The sequence below is a fragment of the Phyllobates terribilis genome, unplaced genomic scaffold (genome assembly GCF_046119375.1).
Source record: "Phyllobates terribilis strain yellow unplaced genomic scaffold, ASM4611937v1 Scaffold_169__1_contigs__length_4117513, whole genome shotgun sequence".
Classification (NCBI taxonomy): domain Eukaryota; kingdom Metazoa; phylum Chordata; class Amphibia; order Anura; family Dendrobatidae; genus Phyllobates; species Phyllobates terribilis.
Window position 1 is genome coordinate 976,321 of NW_027362929.1, and position 19,880 is coordinate 996,200.

The 19,880-nt window shown below is 44.3% G+C and overlaps 9 non-coding genes and 2 pseudogenes across 9 annotated transcripts; all 11 read right to left on the minus strand.

Moving 5' to 3' along the window:
• Positions 1–637: 637 nt before the first annotated feature.
• Positions 638–828, minus strand: LOC141208269 (U2 spliceosomal RNA). Its single transcript, XR_012278502.1, has one exon. It is a non-coding gene; the product is annotated as a U2 spliceosomal RNA (small nuclear RNA).
• A 1,118-nt stretch (positions 829–1,946) lies between these two features.
• LOC141208271 (U2 spliceosomal RNA) lies at positions 1,947–2,137 on the minus strand. The gene has a single exon (XR_012278504.1). It is a non-coding gene; the product is annotated as a U2 spliceosomal RNA (small nuclear RNA).
• A 1,120-nt stretch (positions 2,138–3,257) lies between these two features.
• On the minus strand, positions 3,258–3,448 carry LOC141208272 (U2 spliceosomal RNA). Its single transcript, XR_012278506.1, has one exon. It is a non-coding gene; the product is annotated as a U2 spliceosomal RNA (small nuclear RNA).
• Positions 3,449–4,568: 1,120 nt separating this feature from the next.
• On the minus strand, positions 4,569–4,757 carry LOC141210640 (U2 spliceosomal RNA). The gene has a single exon (XR_012280783.1). It is a non-coding gene; the product is annotated as a U2 spliceosomal RNA (small nuclear RNA).
• A 6,611-nt stretch (positions 4,758–11,368) lies between these two features.
• LOC141210673 (U2 spliceosomal RNA) lies at positions 11,369–11,546 on the minus strand (annotated as a pseudogene).
• A 796-nt stretch (positions 11,547–12,342) lies between these two features.
• Positions 12,343–12,434, minus strand: LOC141210808 (U2 spliceosomal RNA; annotated as a pseudogene).
• Positions 12,435–13,554: 1,120 nt separating this feature from the next.
• Positions 13,555–13,736, minus strand: LOC141210508 (U2 spliceosomal RNA). The gene has a single exon (XR_012280674.1). It is a non-coding gene; the product is annotated as a U2 spliceosomal RNA (small nuclear RNA).
• Positions 13,737–14,856: 1,120 nt separating this feature from the next.
• LOC141209971 (U2 spliceosomal RNA) lies at positions 14,857–15,047 on the minus strand. The gene has a single exon (XR_012280155.1). It is a non-coding gene; the product is annotated as a U2 spliceosomal RNA (small nuclear RNA).
• Positions 15,048–16,165: 1,118 nt separating this feature from the next.
• LOC141208273 (U2 spliceosomal RNA) lies at positions 16,166–16,356 on the minus strand. Its single transcript, XR_012278507.1, has one exon. It is a non-coding gene; the product is annotated as a U2 spliceosomal RNA (small nuclear RNA).
• Positions 16,357–17,476: 1,120 nt separating this feature from the next.
• LOC141208274 (U2 spliceosomal RNA) lies at positions 17,477–17,667 on the minus strand. The gene has a single exon (XR_012278508.1). It is a non-coding gene; the product is annotated as a U2 spliceosomal RNA (small nuclear RNA).
• A 1,120-nt stretch (positions 17,668–18,787) lies between these two features.
• On the minus strand, positions 18,788–18,978 carry LOC141208275 (U2 spliceosomal RNA). Its single transcript, XR_012278509.1, has one exon. It is a non-coding gene; the product is annotated as a U2 spliceosomal RNA (small nuclear RNA).
• Between the last annotated feature and the right edge of the window lie 902 nt (positions 18,979–19,880).

Here is a 19,880-nt window from a genome sequence, read left to right on the forward strand (position 1 = left end):
TGAGAAGCTCACAGAGACCGCCATAAGCAACAGTTTAAAAGAATGCCACAGACTAATCAACCAAACTTTTTGGGTTGGTTTCTCTTTTATAGTCTGCAGGCATTAAATGAAAGAAGTCAGTGTTCCAGCAGAGGGAGACACCGTTTCAGAAAAGGCATTGTAGCAAACCAAAAAAGAAATTTTAAGTGCAGCAGAGTAACCAGCTCACATACCTGTTAGCTCAGGTGAGTTTAAAAGGCTGCTGTTGATAACAAGGGCATTTGCTAAATAGGTGGTGTGTGTGCAACAATATACTGAAAGGTCAATTATATTGTGCAGCTTATCTCACCACCTGTAGTTATTTAGGTGAAAGCTCCAAAATGCTTGCCTAATATGTCTGTTTATCCAAAAGGAAGTATAGAGGGAGAGCTAGATAGATAGCATTGCATTACATTACATTACATGGCAATGCAATGCACAGTTGCTGAAGTTGAACCAAAATGAGCTTGTCATCTGGCTTCTGCAACTTTTAACATGAAAAATCCAATGAGGAGAAGAAAAGCAAAGCCAAAGAGTCCATCCCAAAATCCGACAAACAAGCAAAATGAACAAAAAGCATTGAATTCAATTCTTTCTGATTTTAGAAACTGCATTAAAGAAGGGGTGCACCGGTCCTGGAGATACTGCAATACCAGGTCAATGCGTGGAGTGGACAGAGCAAGCTCTTTTTCCATCTCCCTGTTCTAAAAATCCATTTAATATATGGTCCCCAGATAGGGGACGTATCAGATATTAAACTGATAAGAACAGATACTACACTTGATCTTAGCCAAAAGGCCGAGAAGCGATAACCAGAATTGGTTTCCGACTACGGTGCCACCCAAGGATTCTGAAAAGTCCATTTGTGGAGATGGCCACCTGGACTCCCGTTAAGAAGACATGCTGTCAACCTCTAGATCCCTCACATGCCTGCACTTTTCGGCTTGCTGCTGCTGCAATCCACGCGTTTTAGATCTGCATAACTCCACCTCTTTTAGCACAGTACCCTCAACCCCCGGCTGTTCCCACCCGCCTCAACACCGTTGGAAGGGAGGAGAACCAATTAAGGTGGGGGGGGTGGAACGAGCAGCTGTCTACCCTTAGCAGGAGGGTTGCTGATTAATTACCTCTCCTGCTGCTGCTGCTGCTGGCTGTCCAGCAGCAGACTGAAGGTGGCTGCTGCTGTGCGCAGGTATATAAAGGCTCAGAGCCTATTATGACACGCGCAGCCAGCGTTCCATTGCCACATTCCGTCTACTGCAGGCGGGATACCTGGATGGCTGAATGTCACTGAGAAGCTCACAGAGACCGCCATAAGCAACAGTTTAAAAGAATGCCACAGACTAATCAACCAAACTTTTTGGGTTGGTTTCTCTTTTATAGTCTGCAGGCATTAAATGAAAGAAGTCAGTGTTCCAGCAGAGGGAGACAACGTTTCAGAAAAGGCATTGTAGCAAACCAAAAAAGAAATTTTAAGCGCAGCAGAGTAACCAGCTCACATACCTGTTAGCTCAGGTGAGTTTAAAAGGCTGCTGTTGATAACAAGGGCATTTGCTAAATAGATGGTGTGTGTGCAACAATATACTGAAAGGTCAATTATATTGTGCAGCTTATCTCACCACCTGTAGTTATTTAGGTGAAAGCTCCAAAATGCTTGCCTAATATGTCTGTTTATCCAAAAGGAAGTATAGAGGGAGAGCTAGATAGATAGCATTGCATTACATTACATTACATGGCAATGCAATGCACAGTTGCTGAAGTTGAACCAAAATGAGCTTGTCATCTGGCTTCTGCAACTTTTAACATGAAAAATCCAATGAGGAGAAGAAAAGCAAAGCCAAAGAGTGCATCCCAAAATCCGACAAACAAGCAAAATGAACAAAAAGCATTGAATTCAATTCTTTCTGATTTTAGAAACTGCATTAAAGAAGGGGTGCACCGGTCCTGGAGATACTGCAATACCAGGTCAATGCGTGGAGTGGACAGAGCAAGCTCTTTTTCCATCTCCCTGTTCTAAAAATCCATTTAATATATGGTCCCCAGATAGGGGACGTATCAGATATTAAACTGATAAGAACAGATACTACACTTGATCTTAGCCAAAAGGCCGAGAAGCGATAACCAGAATTGGTTTCCGACTACGGTGCCACCCAAGGATTCTGAAAAGTCCATTTGTGGAGATGGCCACCTGGACTCCCGTTAAGAAGACATGCTGTCAACCTCTAGATCCCTCACATGCCTGCACTTTTCGGCTTGCTGCTGCTGCAATCCACGCGTTTTAGATCTGCATAACTCCACCTCTTTTAGCACAGTACCCTCAACCCCCGGCTGTTCCCACCCGCCTCAACACCGTTGGAAGGGAGGAGAACCAATTAAGGCGGGGGGGGGGTGGAACGAGCAGCTGTCTACCCTTAGCAGGAGGGTTGCTGATTAATTACCTCTCCTGCTGCTGCTGCTGCTGGCTGTCCAGCAGCAGACTGAAGGAGGCTGCTGCTGTGCGCAGGTCTATAAAGGCTCAGAGCCTATTATGACACGCGCAGCCAGCGTTCCATTGCCACATTCCGTCTACTGCAGGCGGGATACCTGGATGGCTGAATGTCACTGAGAAGCTCACAGAGACCGCCATAAGCAACAGTTTAAAAGAATGCCACAGACTAATCAACCAAACTTTTTGGGTTGGTTTTTCTTTAATAGTCTGCAGGCATTAAATGAAAGAAGTCAGTGTTCCAGCAGAGGGAGACAACGTTTCAGAAAAGGCATTGTAGCAAACCAAAAAAGAAATTTTAAGCGCAGCAGAGTAACCAGCTCACATACCTGTTAGCTCAGGTGAGTTTAAAAGGCTGCTGTTGATAACAAGGGCATTTGCTAAATAGATGGTGTGTGTGCAACAATATACTGAAAGGTCAATTATATTGTGCAGCTTATCTCACCACCTGTAGTTATTTAGGTGAAAGCTCCAAAATGCTTGCCTAATATGTCTGTTTATCCAAAAGGAAGTATAGAGGGAGAGCTAGATAGATAGCATTGCATTACATTACATTACATGGCAATGCAATGCACAGTTGCTGAAGTTGAACCAAAATGAGCTTGTCATCTGGCTTCTGCAACTTTTAACATGAAAAATCCAATGAGGAGAAGAAAAGCAAAGCCAAAGAGTCCATCCCAAAATCCGACAAACAAGCAAAATGAACAAAAAGCATTGAATTCAATTCTTTCTGATTTTAGAAACTGCATTAAAGAAGGGGTGCACCGGTCCTGGAGATACTGCAATACCAGGTCAATGCGTGGAGTGGACAGAGCAAGCTCTTTTTCCATCTCCCTGTTCTAAAAATCCATTTAATATATGGTCCCCAGATAGGGGACGTATCAGATATTAAACTGATAAGAACAGATACTACACTTGATCTTAGCCAAAAGGCCGAGAAGCGATAACCAGAATTGGTTTCCGACTACGGTGCCACCCAAGGATTCTGAAAAGTCCATTTGTGGAGATGGCCACCTGGACTCCCGTTAAGAAGACATGCTGTCAACCTCTAGATCCCTCACATGCCTGCACTTTTCGGCTTGCTGCTGCTGCAATCCACGCGTTTTAGATCTGCATAACTCCACCTCTTTTAGCACAGTACCCTCAACCCCCGGCTGTTCCCACCCGCCTCAACACCGTTGGAAGGGAGGAGAACCAATTAAGGCGGGGGGGGGGTGGAACGAGCAGCTGTCTACCCTTAGCAGGAGGGTTGCTGATTAATTACCTCTCCTGCTGCTGCTGCTGCTGGCTGTCCAGCAGCAGACTGAAGGTGGCTGCTGCTGTGCGCAGGTATATAAAGGCTCAGAGCCTATTATGACACGCGCAGCCAGCGTTCCATTGCCACATTCCGTCTACTGCAGGCGGGATACCTGGATGGCTGAATGTCACTGAGAAGCTCACAGAGACCGCCATAAGCAACAGTTTAAAAGAATGCCACAGACTAATCAACCAAACTTTTTGGGTTGGTTTCTCTTTTATAGTCTGCAGGCATTAAATGAAAGAAGTCAGTGTTCCAGCAGAGGGAGACAACGTTTCAGAAAAGGCATTGTAGCAAACCAAAAAAGAAATTTTAAGCGCAGCAGAGTAACCAGCTCACATACCTGTTAGCTCAGGTGAGTTTAAAAGGCTGCTGTTGATAACAAGGGCATTTGCTAAATAGATGGTGTGTGTGCAACAATATACTGAAAGGTCAATTATATTGTGCAGCTTATCTCACCACCTGTAGTTATTTAGGTGAAAGCTCCAAAATGCTTGCCTAATATGTCTGTTTATCCAAAAGGAAGTATAGAGGGAGAGCTAGATAGATAGCATTGCATTACATTACATTACATGGCAATGCAATGCACAGTTGCTGAAGTTGAACCAAAATGAGCTTGTCATCTGGCTTCTGCAACTTTTAAAATGAAAAATCCAATGAGGAGAAGAAAAGCAAAGCCAAAGAGTCCATCCCAAAATCCGACAAACAAGCAAAATGACCAAAAAGCACTGAATTCAATTCTTTCTGATTTTAGAAACTGCATTAAAGAAGGGGTGCACCGGTCCTGGAGATACTGCAATACCAGGTCAATGCGTGGAGTGGACAGAGCAAGCTCTTTTTCCATCTCCCTGTTCTAAAAATCCATTTAATATATGGTCCCCAGATAGGGGACGTATCAGATATTAAACTGATAAGAACAGATAAGGTTTCAACGCAATTTTATTGATTCCAAAGTATATTTACAAAGGTTTTAAAAAAGAACATTTATAACATTACAATAAAATGATAAAACATGATAATAATTAATTCAAGTTTTTTGTAAAAAACACAATTTACCATCATAAAACCATTGTAACAATTAAGAATATCATAATTACAGATGTACTTGGGTTTATTTAATTACCACTAATTGTGTTCCATAATTGTACACACCACATAGAAGCCGCTTCTTTTGCTCCATACAGTTTTTTATCTCTGAGATAGTAAATATACATTTCACTTAAAGCAATTTTTATACAGTCTGTTGAATCAATATGATCATGTTTGAAGAGTAAAATATTTCTAACTTTCCACATGGCATTTTTAAAACAATTAATAATAATCCAGGCAACTCGGAATTGTTTAAAATTTGGACACTTAAAAAGACCATAAAAGACATAAAAGTGATTAAAATCTTTCAGGCCACATGCCCATTTTAAAAGTGGGCCTACCTTTCTCCAAACCTCCTGTGCAAAATGACAATTCCAAAAGAGATGCAATACAGACTCACTTTCCCCGCATATATCTCTTGGACATTTGGCTCTCGCCACCAGCCCCCGCCTATGTTGAAACTCACGGGTAGGGAGGCACTGGTGGACGATAGCCCAGGCAAGGTCCTTGTGTACATTTGCAAGATATTTCCCGTACACATTTCGCCACACCGTTTTGGACCTTGCCTGTGAAAAATTGGAGACAGGAATTGTGTCCTCAGAGTGTCTGCAAGCAATAGATACCTTCCTTTGGTCCCCCAATATATCAGGCTCCAATTCCTGGAGACCTAAAAGTCTGACCGTTTTCTCAAGTATCACATACTGTTTAGGTGGGCACAGGAGCACAGGAGAACTTAAAGGTAGGCTAAACCACCTTTTAAAAATCATTCCTGCTGCATATTTTAAAAAATAACTAAAAATGCCATCAGATTTAAAAACCTTAAAACAGAAGCAGAAATACTTTATATGGAAAAAGGTAAAAAAATTGGGTACATCTTTACCTCCATTAGATTTACATTTGTACATCAGATCTCTTTTTAACTTTTCCATTTTTGAACCCCATAAAAACATAAAAACAATTCTTGTTACTTTCTTGATTTGTAAATTGGAAGGGGGAAACACCATTGCAACATACAACATAATGGGAATTAAAACGGCTTTAATAATTAAAATTTTACCTTCCATACTAAGGTTCCTTAAATTCCACAATGAGATCTTTTTTTCTATTTTATCCATTGCAGAGTCCCAGTTAGGGTCCCCCTCATTGGCTTGGTTAAAAATAATTCCTAAAATTTTTATGTGATTTTTCTGTATCACTATCCCAGGGGTCAAAGAGGAGTCCCATCCCCCCACATTAAAACAGTCACATTTATCTATATTTAATTTAAAACCTGAGGCTTCACAGAAAAATTGTGTGTTTCTCAATACCCTCCTCAGAGATGTGGAATCTGGACATAGTATGGTAACATCATCCATGTAACTTAGGGCTTTAAGTTGCATACCCCTACTCCCGGGAATAGGTACCCCTTTAATTACTTTATCTTTTCTCAGTATGGTTAATAGTGGTTCCATAACACAGATAAAGAGCAGTGGTGAGAGAGGGCACCCTTGTTTCACCCCTGATAATAGAGGAACCCCCTTCGTTAAAAACCCATTTACAGAAATTTGACTAAAACAAGAATGATATAAAAGCATAATGCGGGTTAAAATTTTCTCTGGAAACGCCATTTTTTTAAGAACCATAAAAAGAAATTCATGCGATACCCTGTCAAAAGCTTTTTCAAAGTCTAAGGATAAAATAGCAAGGTTTTGACTTCTCTCTTTTGAATACCATATGGTATCCCTAATTATGTTGAGGGACTCAGCTATGGTTCTTCCGGGAACACCACATACCTGGTTAGGGTGAATTAATTTGGCTATAAAGGGTTTTAAACGGACTGCAATAAGTTTAGCTAAAATTTTATAATCAAGGTTTAAAAGCGTAATAGGCCGCCAGTTTTTAAGTTGGCTCCTATCCCCTTTTTTATATATTAAAGATACCAGACCTCTCCTCCAAGATGGGGGTAATTTATTAGTATTAAAAGCTTCTTTAAACAATAAAAACATATCGTTCTTTAAAATTCCCCAAAAAGTCAGATAAAACTCAATCGGTAGACCGTCTTCCCCAGGGGCTTTCCCACTGGAGAAACTTTTAAAAATCTGTAAAAGTTCCTCACTGGTGAGATCCCTAGATAAAATACCCTGGTCTAAAATATCTAACTTAAAATCAAGGGAATTAATAGCATACTCTAAAAAGGATGGATCTATAACTTTAGTGTTAAAAAGAAGTTGATAAAAATTAAAAGCTTTTCCTAACATACCCTTAATATCATTTTCACCTTCAAGATTTAGGATTGCGTCCCTCCTCCCCATTACCTTTTTGAAGAAGAATCGGGAGCATTTCTCTCCTTCCTCCAGGTGCTGTACATGGGAGTTAAAAATTATTTGTTTTCCTTTTTCATTAAGAGCATTTTTTATTTCAGACTTAAGATTTGCAATATCATCATCCACATCAATACCAACTTCTTTTAGTTTAAAGAGTACTTGTAATCTCATATTAAAAACATAAAACCACTGCTTTTTCTTTTTTGCTTTCATTTTCCCTGCCTTAATAAAAAATAATTTAATCTTAGGTTTAATGCTCTCCCACCAATCCAGCATCGAGGCGCGGGGGTCTCTCTTTGATTGCCAGCACTGGTAGGCCTGCACAAACCTCTTTTGAATATCAATATCCTCTAGGAGAGTTGTATTTAATCTCCATGGGCCTCTTGAGGTATTTTGTTCCCCTGCTAACTCTAAAAACACAGATAAAACTTTATGATCAGAGAATAAATTAGATAAAAGAAAACATTTACAAGGTTTAAAGGCAGTAGAAGCAAATATGAAATCAATTCTAGAAGAAACTCTTCCATTGGACCATGTAACACCTGGATCCGCCGGCAAGAGTTCCTTCCAGCAGTCCTGTAATCTAAAATCATCAATTAAACTTTTCAACAAATAGGAGGTACGGTCTTTATGATTCACATCCCCACCCTGCCGGGATTCCCCATCACGTAAACAATTAAAATCTCCTCCCACTAGCAGGGGGGTTGACCCAACACAAAATAATGGCAATATTTCAAGTAAATCCGCCCTTTCCTGCTTCCCAGGAGGAGCGTACACATTTAATAAACGTAAAGAAAGTCCATTAAAAACAAGATGTATTAAAATAGCTCTGCCAGGTATAATTTCAGTCACAGATTGAATGATGGTAGAATGTCCACGGCAAAGTAGTCCAACTCCGGCAGCACGACAGTCATTAGCACCGGACCACACAGAAACGCCCAGTTTCCAGTCTTCTTTTAAGTCCTTATAATTTAAATTACTCTGTATACCACATTCTTGTAGAAAGCAGAAATCAAATTCCAATGTCTCTAAATAAGAAAATAAAGCAGCCCTACGTGTAGGGCTCTTTAGGGACCTCACATTTAGTGAGGAGATTTTAAGAGGAACAGACATTAAGAAGAATCAGGATCTGAAGATGGGAAGAAGTCAATACACGGCACCTCCTCCTCCGCATCTCCAGGGGTCAGGATTTGTTTAATATTACCGGGATCTGAAGCAGGCAAAAAGGCATCATCCACTTTTGGCTCCTCATCTGGACCTCGACATCCGTGTTTTCTTTGGATATCAGGTTGCTTTACGTCCTCCCGTTGCCTTTTCAGAGGCTGGGAGCTGTCCATCTTTTCCAAGTCCTGTGCATCTGCAGTCCTCATGGCGGTCTGGTCTATGGAACGGGTGTCATCCCTCTGGGTCGTCTTGTCCTCTGGTCTGGTCACGGAACTACTGCGACTTCTGGTTCGAGGACCAGGGCTCGACTGGGTCTTAGCCAGGTCCTTTTTACTTCGCGCCCTAGAGGTCTCTCTTTCTGACACACTGGTTGATCGATTAAGGAGCGTACCCTTTTTGCCCTTACCCAAGATCACCGATGATGGTGTGGCGAATCTGGGTGCTTGCTTAATCGGGGTACTAGAGGTCTCCTCAGTTCCACATAATGCCGGTGGTGCATTCATGCTGGATGAGGACCCTTCCTCTTGACTCTGAGATACGGCAACATCTAGAGCCAGAACATCGATCAATTCCACAGAGAGCGAACCCTCGGTTAATCTTATGGAACCCCTACGACCGTCCTTCTGTGGAACTACCAGCGGGCCCTCTGGTGGAGCCGTTGAAGGATTTGGTCCGGACCCGTCAGCGTGCGCCAACCCAGGTCCAGGGGCAGGTGTAGTAATACTCCCTCCGAAGTATTCTTGGATAGTCAGTTGACCTGACTTAAACATGTCATATGTTTTTGACTTTTTGCTCGGACAATTCCTGAAGGCGTGACCTGCCTTCCCACATAGGTTACATACGATCTCAGAGTCACACGTAGCGGAGGTGTGCCCACTCTTACCGCACTTGTTGCAAAAGACTACATGAGCCCTTGTACAATTTTCTCGTGTATGCCCATATTCATGACAATTCCGGCATTGAAGGGGCATTCCTGGGTAGCGTAGGAATCCCCTGACATTACCAATGGCAAAATTAGCAGGCGGGTGGTGAAGACCACCAATGCCGCTCTGATCTGGATGGAACTTCACCAGGTATTTCCTCTTCCCATTCCAGAAGCGCTGGGAGTTGAGGATATCATGTGAGAAGCGCACTGACTTGCAGTAACGCTTCAAAAAGGTTTCGATATCGCCCTCAGAGACGAATGGGCTGTACATGAAGATCACCAAGGGTACTTCCTCTTCACCGTACAGGAAGTCAAAGCTCAGCCCGTTCAGTCTCTCATCGTCCTTGTCCGCAACCATCAGTGCTGCATGGATATTATCACAGCATGATTTAGCCATAAAGGAAATGGTATATCGCCCACGGAATTCCTGATCGTAAAGACACAGGATCTTATCTCGCTCCAGGTGGAAGAACCCAAAAAGAATCTCATGCACGATGTACTGCAGATTCTTCTCATGGCGCTGGCATTCATCCACCATGATTCTAATGGACTGTCGCAGTGGAGTCTCCCCCACCGCAAATCCAAAAGAAAAAGGCATTTTCGGCCCTCAGGGACTAAGCCCTCCCCCAATAGTAACAAGGGAATGAATCCCACAAAAGCAGGAACAAACCCAAGACCGAGGGAGGGGTACCCCAAGAACTTACACAGCCCACTAAGCGATAAAGCTCAGCAAAGGAAAACGCCCTTATTTCCTCGGGTCGCCCCGAAGACAAGACGCGATCGCTCCCCGTTGTCCGGGGACTAAGCCGACCTGCCAATAGCTGCAAGGGGGTGAAGCTCCCTCAGTTAAGAGAGAGCGATCCCCCAAGGCCAACAAGTCGGGTACCCCAGGCACCTCCTAGCCGAGACCAAGGCAGCAACCGTTAGATCACTGCACCTGATCCTAGCCAAAAGGCCGAGAAGCGATAACCAGAATTGGTTTCCGACTACGGTGCCACCCAAGGATTCTGAAAAGTCCATTTGTGGAGATGGCCACCTGGACTCCCGTTAAGAAGACATGCTGTCAACCTCTAGATCCCTCACATGCCTGCACTTTTCGGCTTGCTGCTGCTGCAATCCACGCGTTTTAGATCTGCATAACTCCACCTCTTTTAGCACAGTACCCTCAACCCCCGGCTGTTCCCACCCGCCTCAACACCGTTGGAAGGGAGGAGAACCAATTAAGGCGGGGGGTTGGTGGAACGAGCAGCTGTCTACCCTTAGCTGGAGGGTTGCTGATTAATTACCTCTCCTGCTGCTGCTGCTGCTGGCTGTCCAGCAGCAGACTGAAGGTGGCTGCTGCTGTGCGCAGGTATATAAAGGCTCAGAGCCTATTATGACACGCGCAGCCAGCGTTCCATTGCCACATTCCGTCTACTGCAGGCGGGATACCTGGATGGCTGAATGTCACTGAGAAGCTCACAGAGACCGCCATAAGCAACAGTTTAAAAGAATGCCACAGACTAATCAACCAAACTTTTTGGGTTGGTTTCTCTTTTATAGTCTGCAGGCATTAAATGAAAGAAGTCAGTGTTCCAGCAGAGGGAGACAACGTTTCAGAAAAGGCATTGTAGCAAACCAAAAAAGAAATTTTAAGCGCAGCAGAGTAACCAGCTCACATACCTGTTAGATCAGGTGAGTTTAAAAGGCTGCTGTTGATAACAAGGGCATTTGCTAAATAGATGGTGTGTGTGCAACAATATACTGAAAGGTCAATTATATTGTGCAGCTTATCTCACCACCTGTAGTTATTTAGGTGAAAGCTCCAAAATGCTTGCCTAATATGTCTGTTTGTCCAAAAGGAAGTATAGAGGGAGAGCTAGATAGATAGCATTGCATTACATTAGATTACATGGCAATGCAATGCACAGTTGCTGAAGTTGAACCAAAATGAGCTTGTCATCTGGCTTCTGCAACTTTTAACATGAAAAATCCAATGAGGAGAAGAAAAGCAAAGCCAAAGAGTCCATCCCAAAATCCGACAAACAAGCAAAATGAACAAAAAGCATTGAATTCAATTCTTTCTGATTTTAGAAACTGCATTAAAGAAGGGGTGCACCGGTCCTGGAGATACTGCAATACCAGGTCAATGCGTGGAGTGGACAGAGCAAGCTCTTTTTCCATCTCCCTGTTCTAAAAATCCATTTAATATATGGTCCCCAGATAGGGGACGTATCAGATATTAAACTGATAAGAACAGATTTTTTTTTTTTGTGAAAGCCCGAATTCGTGTACAAAACCCGAGTGCGCTTGAAAAAGTGACAAGTGCCACAAAAAAAGTGCACTAGGATGCTGGTCTTCTTGAAACCCTCTCCAAAAGGAGAAGGGTCCCCCAAACCATTCCCCGTCCCTCCGAGCCAGAAGGCCACAGCGAGGAACAGGGACAAATAGCCACCTCCAACCGAAACCAGAGGCGACCGAATCTTACCCCCAATACCTGCCCGAGTTCTCACCCGAGCAAGGCACTGGGAGCCAAAGACTGTGCTCCCCTCCCGGAAGAGGGGAGCCAACATCGCTCTCCTCCCGAAAGAGGAGAGCCAAGGGGGTTCAGGGGGGAGCGGAACCTGATGGCCACACACTCCCCCCCTAGACCTGCCAAGAGAGGAACCCGTTAGGGAACCGCATCCCGACAAAATCCTAGTAAGGACGTGGACACACGTGAATAAGTGGACACACAGTGACAAAAAAATTAAATAAATAGTGAAGGTTTCACAGTATAATACTGCCCGGACCTTCGACCGGAAATTGAAAATTTCCCCATCCTAAGGCCAGAAGGCCCGGAATAAGGGTGTGTGCGAAGAAAGAAAATTTGAAGTGCTTGTGCAAATGTGCCATAAACTCAAGTGGGGTTCCCAATCCCAGTGAGTTAAGGCACCCCAGGGTCACCACTCCTGGGGCACTTCACACTTCGGGCTTTCGATCTTCCCCGGCCCAATGACGTCGATCCTGGGGGGCCATGCTTTCCACCAGATGACTATATTAGCCACCTGGCGTACTAACAAGCGCCTAAACCCCAGTGTGCAAAATGTATCAATCTACTAGGGCGGCCAACATCCAAAACCGCCTTTTCGAAAGATACTACACTTGATCTTAGCCAAAAGGCCGAGAAGCGATAACCAGAATTGGTTTCCGACTACGGTGCCACCCAAGGATTCTGAAAAGTCCATTTGTGGAGATGGCCACCTGGACTCCCGTTAAGAAGACATGCTGTCAACCTCTAGATCCCTCACATGCCTGCACTTTTCGGCTTGCTGCTGCTGCAATCCACGCGTTTTAGATCTGCATAACTCCACCTCTTTTAGCACAGTACCCTCAACCCCCGGCTGTTCCCACCCGCCTCAACACCGTTGGAAGGGAGGAGAACCAATTAAGGCGGGGGGGGGGTGGAACGAGCAGCTGTCTACCCTTAGCAGGAGGGTTGCTGATTAATTACCTCTCCTGCTGCTGCTGCTGCTGGCTGTCCAGCAGCAGACTGAAGGTGGCTGCTGCTGTGCGCAGGTATATAAAGGCTCAGAGCCTATTATGACACGCGCAGCCAGCGTTCCATTGCCACATTCCGTCTACTGCAGGCGGGATACCTGGATGGCTGAATGTCACTGAGAAGCTCACAGAGACCGCCATAAGCAACAGTTTAAAAGAATGCCACAGACTAATCAACCAAACTTTTTGGGTTGGTTTCTCTTTTATAGTCTGCAGGCATTAAATGAAAGAAGTCAGTGTTCCAGCAGAGGGAGACAACGTTTCAGAAAAGGCATTGTAGCAAACCAAAAAAGAAATTTTAAGCCCAGCAGAGTAACCAGCTCACATACCTGTTAGCTCAGGTGAGTTTAAAAGGCTGCTGTTGATAACAAGGGCATTTGCTAAATAGATGGTGTGTGTGCAACAATATACTGAAAGGTCAATTATATTGTGCAGCTTATCTCACCACCTGTAGTTATTTAGGTGAAAGCTCCAAAATGCTTGCCTAATATGTCTGTTTATCCAAAAGGAAGTATAGAGGGAGAGCTAGATAGATAGCATTGCATTACATTACATTACATGGCAATGCAATGCACAGTTGCTGAAGTTGAACCAAAATGAGCTTGTCATCTGGCTTCTGCAACTTTTAACATGAAAAATCCAATGAGGAGAAGAAAAGCAAAGCCAAAGAGTCCATCCCAAAATCCGACAAACAAGCAAAATGAACAAAAAGCATTGAATTCAATTCTTTCTGATTTTAGAAACTGCATTAAAGAAGGGGTGCACCGGTCCTGGAGATACTGCAATATGCGTGGAGTGGACAGAGCAAGCTCTTTTTCCATCTCCCTGTTCTAAAAATCCATTTAATATATGGTCCCCAGATAGGGGACGTATCAGATATTAAACTGATAAGAACAGATATTACACTTGATCTTAGCCAAAAGGCCGAGAAGCGATAACCAGAATTGGTTTCCGACTACGGTGCCACCCAAGGATTCTGAAAAGTCCATTTGTGGAGATGGCCACCTGGACTCCCGTTAAGAAGACATGCTGTCAACCTCTAGATCCCTCACATGCCTGCACTTTTCGGCTTGCTGCTGCTGCAATCCACGCGTTTTAGATCTGCATAACTCCACCTCTTTTAGCACAGTACCCTCAACCCCCGGCTGTTCCCACCCGCCTCAACACCGTTGGAAGGGAGGAGAACCAATTAAGGCGGGGGGGGGGTGGAACGAGCAGCTGTCTACCCTTAGCAGGAGGGTTGCTGATTAATTACCTCTCCTGCTGCTGCTGCTGCTGGCTGTCCAGCAGCAGACTGAAGGTGGCTGCTGCTGTGCGCAGGTATATAAAGGCTCAGAGCCTATTATGACACGCGCAGCCAGCGTTCCATTGCCACATTCCGTCTACTGCAGGCGGGATACCTGGATGGCTGAATGTCACTGAGAAGCTCACAGAGACCGCCATAAGCAACAGTTTAAAAGAATGCCACAGACTAATCAACCAAACTTTTTGGGTTGGTTTCTCTTTTATAGTCTGCAGGCATTAAATGAAAGAAGTCAGTGTTCCAGCAGAGGGAGACAACGTTTCAGAAAAGGCATTGTAGCAAACCAAAAAAGAAATTTTAAGCCCAGCAGAGTAACCAGCTCACATACCTGTTAGCTCAGGTGAGTTTAAAAGGCTGCTGTTGATAACAAGGGCATTTGCTAAATAGATGGTGTGTGTGCAACAATATACTGAAAGGTCAATTATATTGTGCAGCTTATCTCACCACCTGTAGTTATTTAGGTGAAAGCTCCAAAATGCTTGCCTAATATGTCTGTTTATCCAAAAGGAAGTATAGAGGGAGAGCTAGATAGATAGCATTGCATTACATTACATTACATGGCAATGCAATGCACAGTTGCTGAAGTTGAACCAAAATGAGCTTGTCATCTGGCTTCTGCAACTTTTAACATGAAAAATCCAATGAGGAGAAGAAAAGCAAAGCCAAAGAGTCCATCCCAAAATCCGACAAACAAGCAAAATGAACAAAAAGCATTGAATTCAATTCTTTCTGATTTTAGAAACTGCATTAAAGAAGGGGTGCACCGGTCCTGGAGATACTGAAATACCAGGTCAATGCGTGGAGTGGACAGAGCAAGCTCTTTTTCCATCTCCCTGTTCTAAAAATCCATTTAATATATGGTCCCCAGATAGGGGACGTATCAGATATTAAACTGATAAGAACAGATACTACACTTGATCTTAGCCAAAAGGCCGAGAAGCGATAACCAGAATTGGTTTCCGACTACGGTGCCACCCAAGGATTCTGAAAAGTCCATTTGTGGAGATGGCCACCTGGACTCCCGTTAAGAAGACATGCTGTCAACCTCTAGATCCCTCACATGCCTGCACTTTTCGGCTTGCTGCTGCTGCAATCCACGCGTTTTAGATCTGCATAACTCCACCTCTTTTAGCACAGTACCCTCAACCCCCGGCTGTTCCCACCCGCCTCAACACCGTTGGAAGGGAGGAGAACCAATTAAGGCGGGGGGGGGGGTGGAACGAGCAGCTGTCTACCCTTAGCTGGAGGGTTGCTGATTAATTACCTCTCCTGCTGCTGCTGCTGGCTGTCCAGCAGCAGACTGAAGGTGGCTGCTGCTGTGCGCAGGTATATAAAGGCTCAGAGCCTATTATGACACGCGCAGCCAGCGTTCCATTGCCACATTCCGTCTACTGCAGGCGGGATACCTGGATGGCTGAATGTCACTGAGAAGCTCACAGAGACCGCCATAAGCAACAGTTTAAAAGAATGCCACAGACTAATCAACCAAACTTTTTGGGTTGGTTTCTCTTTTATAGTCTGCAGGCATTAAATGAAAGAAGTCAGTGTTCCAGCAGAGGGAGACAACGTTTCAGAAAAGGCATTGTAGCAAACCAAAAAAGAAATTTTAAGCGCAGCAGAGTAACCAGCTCACATACCTGTTAGATCAGGTGAGTTTAAAAGGCTGCTGTTGATAACAAGGGCATTTGCTAAATAGATGGTGTGTGTGCAACAATATACTGAAAGGTCAATTATATTGTGCAGCTTATCTCACCACCTGTAGTTATTTAGGTGAAAGCTCCAAAATGCTTGCCTAATATGCCTGTTTGTCCAAAAGGAAGTATAGAGGGAGAGCTAGATAGATAGCATTGCATTACATTACATTACATGGCAATGCAATGCACAGTTGCTGAAGTTGAACCAAAATGAGCTTGTCATCTGGCTTCTGCAACTTTTAACATGAAAAATCCAATGAGGAGAAGAAAAGCAAAGCCAAAGAGTCCATCCCAAAATCCGACAAACAAGCAAAATGAACAAAAAGCATTGAATTCAATTCTTTCTGATTTTAGAAACTGCATTAAAGAAGGGGTGCACCGGTCCTGGAGATACTGCAATACCAGGTCAATGCGTGGAGTGGACAGAGCAAGCTCTTTTTCCATCTCCCTGTTCTAAAAATCCATTTAATATATGGTCCCCAGATAGGGGACGTATCAGATATTAAACTGATAAGAACAGATACTACACTTGATCTTAGCCAAAAGGCCGAGAAGCGATAACCAGAATTGGTTTCCGACTACGGTGCCACCCAAGGATTCTGAAAAGTCCATTTGTGGAGATGGCCACCTGGACTCCCGTTAAGAAGACATGCTGTCAACCTCTAGATCCCTCACATGCCTGCACTTTTCGGCTTGCTGCTGCTGCAATCCACGCGTTTTAGATCTGCATAACTCCACCTCTTTTAGCACAGTACCCTCAACCCCCGGCTGTTCCCACCCGCCTCAACACCGTTGGAAGGGAGGAGAACCAATTAAGGCGGGGGGGGGGTGGAACGAGCAGCTGTCTACCCTTAGCAGGAGGGTTGCTGATTAATTACCTCTCCTGCTGCTGCTGCTGCTGGCTGTCCAGCAGCAGACTGAAGGTGGCTGCTGCTGTGCGCAGGTATATAAAGGCTCAGAGCCTATTATGACACGCGCAGCCAGCGTTCCATTGCCACATTCCGTCTACTGCAGGCGGGATACCTGGATGGCTGAATGTCACTGAGAAGCTCACAGAGACCGCCATAAGCAACAGTTTAAAAGAATGCCACAGACTAATCAACCAAACTTTTTGGGTTGGTTTCTCTTTTATAGTCTGCAGGCATTAAATGAAAGAAGTCAGTGTTCCAGCAGAGGGAGACAACGTTTCAGAAAAGGCATTGTAGCAAACCAAAAAAGAAATTTTATGCGCAGCAGAGTAACCAGCTCACATACCTGTTAGCTCAGGTGAGTTTAAAAGGCTGCTGTTGATAACAAGGGCATTTGCTAAATAGATGGTGTGTGTGCAACAATATACTGAAAGGTCAATTATATTGTGCAGCTTATCTCACCACCTGTAGTTATTTAGGTGAAAGCTCCAAAATGCTTGCCTAATATGTCTGTTTATCCAAAAGGAAGTATAGAGGGAGAGCTAGATAGATAGCATTGCATTACATTACATTACATGGCAATGCAATGCACAGTTGCTGAAGTTGAACCAAAATGAGCTTGTCATCTGGCTTCTGCAACTTTTAACATGAAAAATCCAATGAGGAGAAGAAAAGCAAAGCCAAAGAGTCCATCCCAAAATCCGACAAACAAGCAAAATGAACAAAAAGCATTGAATTCAATTCTTTCTGATTTTAGAAACTGCATTAAAGAAGGGGTGCACCGGTCCTGGAGATACTGCAATACCAGGTCAATGCGTGGAGTGGACAGAGCAAGCTCTTTTTCCATCTCCCTGTTCTAAAAATCCATTTAATATATGGTCCCCAGATAGGGGACGTATCAGATATTAAACTGATAAGAACAGATACTACACTTGATCTTAGCCAAAAGGCCGAGAAGCGATAACCAGAATTGGTTTCCGACTACGGTGCCACCCAAGGATTCTGAAAAGTCCATTTGTGGAGATGGCCACCTGGACTCCCGTTAAGAAGACATGCTGTCAACCTCTAGATCCCTCACATGCCTGCACTTTTCGGCTTGCTGCTGCTGCAATCCACGCGTTTTAGATCTGCATAACTCCACCTCTTTTAGCACAGTACCCTCAACCCCCGGCTGTTCCCACCCGCCTCAACACCGTTGGAAGGGAGGAGAACCAATTAAGGCGGGGGGGGGGTGGAACGAGCAGCTGTCTACCCTTAGCAGGAGGGTTGCTGATTAATTACCTCTCCTGCTGCTGCTGCTGCTGGCTGTCCAGCAGCAGACTGAAGGTGGCTGCTGCTGTGCGCAGGTATATAAAGGCTCAGAGCCTATTATGACACGCGCAGCCAGCGTTCCATTGCCACATTCCGTCTACTGCAGGCGGGATACCTGGATGGCTGAATGTCACTGAGAAGCTCACAGAGACCGCCATAAGCAACAGTTTAAAAGAATGCCACAGACTAATCAACCAAACTTTTTGGGTTGGTTTCTCTTTTATAGTCTGCAGGCATTAAATGAAAGAAGTCAGTGTTCCAGCAGAGGGAGACAACGTTTCAGAAAAGGCATTGTAGCAAACCAAAAAAGAAATTTTAAGCGCAGCAGAGTAACCAGCTCACATACCTGTTAGCTCAGGTGAGTTTAAAAGGCTGCTGTTGATAACAAGGGCATTTGCTAAATAGATGGTGTGTGTGCAACAATATACTGAAAGGTCAATTATATTGTGCAGCTTATCTCACCACCTGTAGTTATTTAGGTGAAAGCTCCAAAATGCTTGCCTAATATGTCTGTTTATCCAAAAGGAAGTATAGAGGGAGAGCTAGATAGATAGCATTGCATTACATTACATTACATGGCAATGCAATGCACAGTTGCTGAAGTTGAACCAAAATGAGCTTGTCATCTGGCTTCTGCAACTTTTAACATGAAAAATCCAATGAGGAGAAGAAAAGCAAAGCCAAAGAGTCCATCCCAAAATCCGACAAACAAGCAAAATGAACAAAAAGCATTGAATTCAATTCTTTCTGATTTTAGAAACTGCATTAAAGAAGGGGTGCACCGGTCCTGGAGATACTGCAATACCAGGTCAATGCGTGGAGTGGACAGAGCAAGCTCTTTTTCCATCTCCCTGTTCTAAAAATCCATTTAATATATGGTCCCCAGATAGGGGACGTATCAGATATTAAACTGATAAGAACAGATACTACACTTGATCTTAGCCAAAAGGCCGAGAAGCGATAACCAGAATTGGTTTCCGACTACGGTGCCACCCAAGGATTCTGAAAAGTCCATTTGTGGAGATGGCCACCTGGACTCCCGTTAAGAAGACATGCTGTCAACCTCTAGATCCCTCACATGCCTGCACTTTTCGGCTTGCTGCTGCTGCAATCCACGCGTTTTAGATCTGCATAACTCCACCTCTTTTAGCACAGTACCCTCAACCCCCGGCTGTTCCCACCCGCCTCAACACCGTTGGAAGGGAGGAGAACCAATTAAGGCGGGGGGGGGGTGGAACGAGCAGCTGTCTACCCTTAGCAGGAGGGTTGCTGATTAATTACCTCTCCTGCTGCTGCTGCTGCTGGCTGTCCAGCAGCAGACTGAAGGTGGCTGCTGCTGTGCGCAGGTATATAAAGGCTCAGAGCCTATTATGACACGCGCAGCCAGCGTTCCATTGCCACATTCCGTCTACTGCAGGCGGGATACCTGCATGGCTGAATGTCACTGAGAAGCTCACAGAGACCGCCATAAGCAACAGTTTAAAAGAATGCCACAGACTAATCAACCAAACTTTTTGGGTTGGTTTCTCTTTTATAGTCTGCAGGCATTAAATGAAAGAAGTCAGTGTTCCAGCAGAGGGAGACAACGTTTCAGAAAAGGCATTGTAGCAAACCAAAAAAGAAATTTTAAGCGCAGCAGAGTAACCAGCTCACATACCTGTTAGCTCAGGTGAGTTTAAAAGGCTGCTGTTGATAACAAGGGCATTTGCTAAATAGATGGTGTGTGTGCAACAATATACTGAAAGGTCAATTATATTGTGCAGCTTATCTCACCACCTGTAGTTATTTAGGTGAAAGCTCCAAAATGCTTGCCTAATATGTCTGTTTATCCAAAAGGAAGTATAGAGGGAGAGCTAGATAGATA